Genomic DNA, 4,952 nt, shown 5'->3' with positions numbered 1-4,952 from the left:
TTCATTCTTGTTTGTTTCTAGGAATTATTTTATTTCACACTTTATTTCTTCTGTTACCCAGTGGTTCTTGAGCAGAGTGTTATTCAATTTCCATGTATTTTTTTTCTTAGTCTTCCTGTTTTTCTTTATTTAAAATTTTTATTGTGATTCTTTTTTACAGAGCAAATTCATTTTCCATACAGCAGTTCATACATATTTTGTTTCACCACATTCACTGCAATCCCCACAATATAACAGCTCTCTTCCCACTTCCTCCCTTACTTACCTCTTCCCTGTGTCCTTCTTTCCTGTGCATTCCTGCCCCCTGAGCCATCTCCCTCTGCAAATACTGCCCTTCTGTACTCTCATGATTGATTATTCTAAGGAGTGTATCTGCCTGGTGTAAATGTTGACTCTATATGCCTGTCTATTGTTTCCCTGGAACTCATGGGAGTGAGTTCAATTCCAGGCCAGAAGGGTATCTAGGGGACATAGATAGTTTCAGGGGTTTCACCAGACTCTATCAGACTGGTGAGCCTGCTCTTTTTTATGATTTTGAGTTTTGTTCCACATTGTTCTTCCACTCCATCCAGGGTCTCATGCACTGATCCCTTTCAGAGTGGCTGACAGTGTTAGCTGGGCACCGTCTAGTTTTTCTGGTCTCATTGTCATATGGGCTGAGATTTGCATGGTCCATTAGTTCCTTGGACTAATTATTTCCATGCATCTTTTGTTTTCTTTATTCTTCTTTGCTCCACATGAGGAGAGGCCAATTGTTACATCTAGATGGCTGTTTGCGAGCTTTTAAGACCCCAGTTGCTACTCACCAAAGTATGATTTTGTTATTTATCTTACCCTGCCACCATGGTCCTGAGCCCACCAGCCCAAAAATGTGCTCCTTCAAGGTGGTTGACTGTGGTTAAGAAGTTATCATAACTCTGTCCCTTGTTAGTTCCATTTATATGGACATTCTTATAGCACATACAAATATGTATGTAGAAATATCATCTGCCAACCTTATTTGTGATCATGTGTGTATTGCCTAGATATACCTGATTATTCAGCCTGTCTACCCATCTATTTATCCACACAATTTTGTATAATACTTAAAAGTGCTTCTTTGTTGTCTGCACTTCTTGTAAACCTATCTGTGTCTTCCTTTTCCTTAGTGTTGGTCACTTAATTTGGTACATAGCCTTTCCATTCACCCAAATCTGTACTTATTTCTTACCTACATAGGAATTTTCCCTTCCCTCTCCTTCCATCCCTGGTACCAACAAAGAAAGTTTCACATATCAACTTTTCCTTGATTTTTGACAATAGTGGACTAACACAATATTTGTTGCGTGATTGATTTATTTCACTCAGCATAATGTCCTTCAACCTCATCCACATTTTGTGGTGTTTTGCACATTATACATTATTCTATAGTGTTGCATAGTATTTCATTGTGTGAATGTACCATAATTTGTTTACCATTCTTCTGTTGACAGACATCTAGGTTGTTTCCATCTTTTTGCCATTGTAAATAGTGCTGCGGTGAACATGGGTGTACATATATCTGCTCCTGTCTTGGCTCTTACTTCTTTAAGATATATAATATCTTAGATTATAATGAATAAGATATATAAGTAATAGGATTGCTGGGTCAAATGGTATTTCTATTTCCAACTTTTTAAGGAAACTCTATACCAATTTCCACATTGTTTGTATCGTTTTATAGTCCCACCAGCAGTGTATGAGAGTCCCAAATTCTCCCCATGCTTGCCAGGATTTGTTATTTTCTGTCTTTTTGAACTTTGCTATTAATGCTCGGGTGTGATAGTATCTCATTGATGTTTTGATTTGCATCTCTCTAATGGCTAATTTGTGAAATTTCTTCATGTGTTTGTTGGCCTCCTAAATACTCTCTTTCGTGAAGTGTCTATTCATGTTGTCTGTCCATTTTTAAATTGGATTTTTTGTCTTTTTGTTGTTGAGGTATTGGAGTTTTCTATAAATTTTAGAGAGAAGTCCCTTGTCAGATATGTCATAGCTGAATATTTTTTCCCAATCTGTAGATTCTCTTTTTACTCTTATGGAGAAGTCTTTTGATGCACATAAGAATTTAATTTTTAGAAGTTCCCATTTTTTATCTAGTTTACCTTCTGCCGTTTCTACATTTTGGGTTATGCATGACTGTCTATTAATGTCATAAATTAGGGCCCCTAAATTTTCCTCTAGTTTTTCCTTGAGGAATTTTATAGTTTTAAGTTTCACATTTAAGTCTTTGATCAATCGGGAATTAGTTTTTGTGTATGTTGTGAGGTACAGATCTTGTTTCATTTTTCTGCAAATGGATATCCAGTTTTACCAGCACCATTTGTTATAGAGACTATCTCTTCCCCATTGAATGGACTTCAGCCCTTTCTCAAAGAGATGCTGGCCATAGGTCAATGGATCTATTTCTGGGTTCTCAATTCTATTCCATTGGTCTATATGTCTGTCATTGTACAAATATCAGGCAATTTTGACTATTGTCACTGTATTGTAGGATTTGTGGTCTGAGATTGTGAGACCTACTATTGTGTTCTTCTTCTTCAGTAGTGTTTTGCTTAACTGAGGTCTCTTTTCTTTCCATATAAAAGTAGTGACTGGTTTTTCCATATCTTTAAAGAATGTTGATGGAATCAGGATTGGGATTGCATTGAATGTATGGATTGCTTTGGGTGGTATTGACATTTTCATAGTGTTAATCTTCCTATCCAAGAGCATGTTATGTTCTTCCACTTATGCACATGTCTTATAGATTCTTGAAGTAGTGTTTTGTAGTTTTCTTTGTATAGGTCTTCTGAGTCCCTGGTAAGATTTATTCCCAAGTATTTTATCATTTTGGTAGCTATTGTAAATGGTAATGATTTCCTTATTTCCTTTTCAGCAATCTCTTTGCTAGTGTAGAGGAATCCAACTGATTTTTGTATACTGATCTTATATTCTGCTACTGTGCTAAATCTGTTTGTTTTCCTAGATTTCTTGCTGAGTCTCTTGTGATTTCTATGTATAGGATCATATCATCTGCAAATAAGGATAATTTTAATTGTTTTTGTTACCACTTTTATGCCATTTTTTTTTTTTTTTTTTCCTTTTTTGCCTTATTGCCTGGCTAGGACTTCCAATACAGTGTTGAATACAAGAGGTCATAGAGTATTTCCTTGTCTGGTTCCCATTTGCAAGGTGAATGCTTTCAGTTTCTCTGTTGAGAATAATGTTGGCTTTTGAATGTGTATATATGCCTTTTATTATGTTGAGGAATTTCCCTTCTATTCCTATTTTTCTGAGGGCTCTTATCATGAATGGGTGTTTGATTTCATCGAATGCCCTTTCTGCATCAATTTATATGATCATGTGGTTCTTTTTCTTTTTTATTTCAATTTATGTGATGGATTATGTTGATTTTTTTCTCTAATGTTGAACTATCCTTTCATACATGACATGAATCCCCCTTCGTCATTGTGTATTATGTTATTTATTTATTTTTTTGATATGTTGTAGGATTCCATTTGTGAGGATTTTTTGAAGATTTTTACATGTATACCTCATGAGGGATATTTGTCTATAATTTTCCTTTCTATTGGTGTCTTTGCCTAATTTTGGTATCATAGTTATGCTTACTACATAAAATGAATTTGGGAGGATTCCATCCATTTCTATGTTCTGGAATTGTTTGAGTAGGATTAGTGGCAGTTCTTCTCTGAAAGTTGCATAGAATTCCCAAGGGAAACAATCTGACCCAGGACTTTTTTTTGTTGGTTATTTTTTTTTATGACATGTTCAATTTCTTCTGTTATAGTTCTGTTAAAATTGTCCACCTCAGTCCTTGTTATTTTAGGTAAATAGTATGTTTCTAGAAATCTGTCCATTTCTTCTAGATTTTCAAATATGTTGGAGTATAGTTCTTTATGTTGTTGTTGTTAGGTGCCATCAAATCATTTCTGACTCATAGTGACCCCATGCACAGCAGAAGGAAACACCACCCAATCCTGTGCCAGGTCCATGACCCTTGCTATACTTGAACTCATTGTTGCAGCAACCATGTCAATCCGTCTCATCAAAGGCCTTCCCCTCTTTTGTTGACACTCCACCTTACCAAGCATGACATCCTTCTCCAGGGAATGGTCCCCTCTGACAACATGACCAAAGTAAGTGAGACGAAGTCTGGCCATTCTCACTTCCAAGGAGCATTCTGGCTGCACTTCCTCCAGGACAGATCTGTTAGTTCTTTTAGCAGTCCATGGTACTTTCAGCATTCTTTGCCAGTACCACAACTCAAAAACATCAACTCTTCTTTGGTCTTCCTTATTCATTGTCCAGCTCTCACATGCATATGAGGCGATTGAAAATATCATGGCTTGTGTCAGGCACACCTTAGTCCTCAAGGAGACACCTTGCATCTCAGCACTTGAAAGAGTTCCTTCACAGCCAACCTGCCCAGTGGTAGACATCTTCTAATGTCCTGACTGCTGCTTCCATTGGCGTTGATTGTAGAACCAAGCAATGTGAATTATTTGACAACCTCAATCTTTTCTCCATTTATCATGATGCTGCTTGGTCCAGTTGTGAGAATTTTTGTCTTATTTATATTGAGATACAATCCATAATGCAGACTGTGTTCTTCAATCTTCATCAGTAAGTGCCTCAAGTCATCCTCACTTTCAGCAAGGAAAGTTGTATCATCAGCGTATCTCAGGTTGTTAATGATTCTTCTTCCAATCTTGATCCCATGTTTTTCTTCATATAGTCCAGCTTCTCATATAGTCCAGCTTCTTATAGTCCAGGTTTCTTCATATAGTCCAGCTCAGCATATAGATTGAATAAGTATGGGGAAAGGATACAACCCTGACACACTCCCTTCTTGATTTTAAACCATGTAGTGTCCCCTTGTTTCATTTGAATGACAGCCTCCTGGTCAAGGTACAGGTTCCTCATGAGTACAA

The sequence above is a fragment of the Orycteropus afer genome, unplaced genomic scaffold, assembly GCF_000298275.1.
Source record: "Orycteropus afer afer isolate SDZICR_OR568_19922 unplaced genomic scaffold, OryAfe1.0 scaffold00236, whole genome shotgun sequence".
Taxonomy (NCBI): Eukaryota; Metazoa; Chordata; class Mammalia; order Tubulidentata; family Orycteropodidae; genus Orycteropus; species Orycteropus afer.
The sequence above is the reverse complement of the archived record's forward strand: the minus strand, read 5'-3'. Positions refer to the sequence as shown.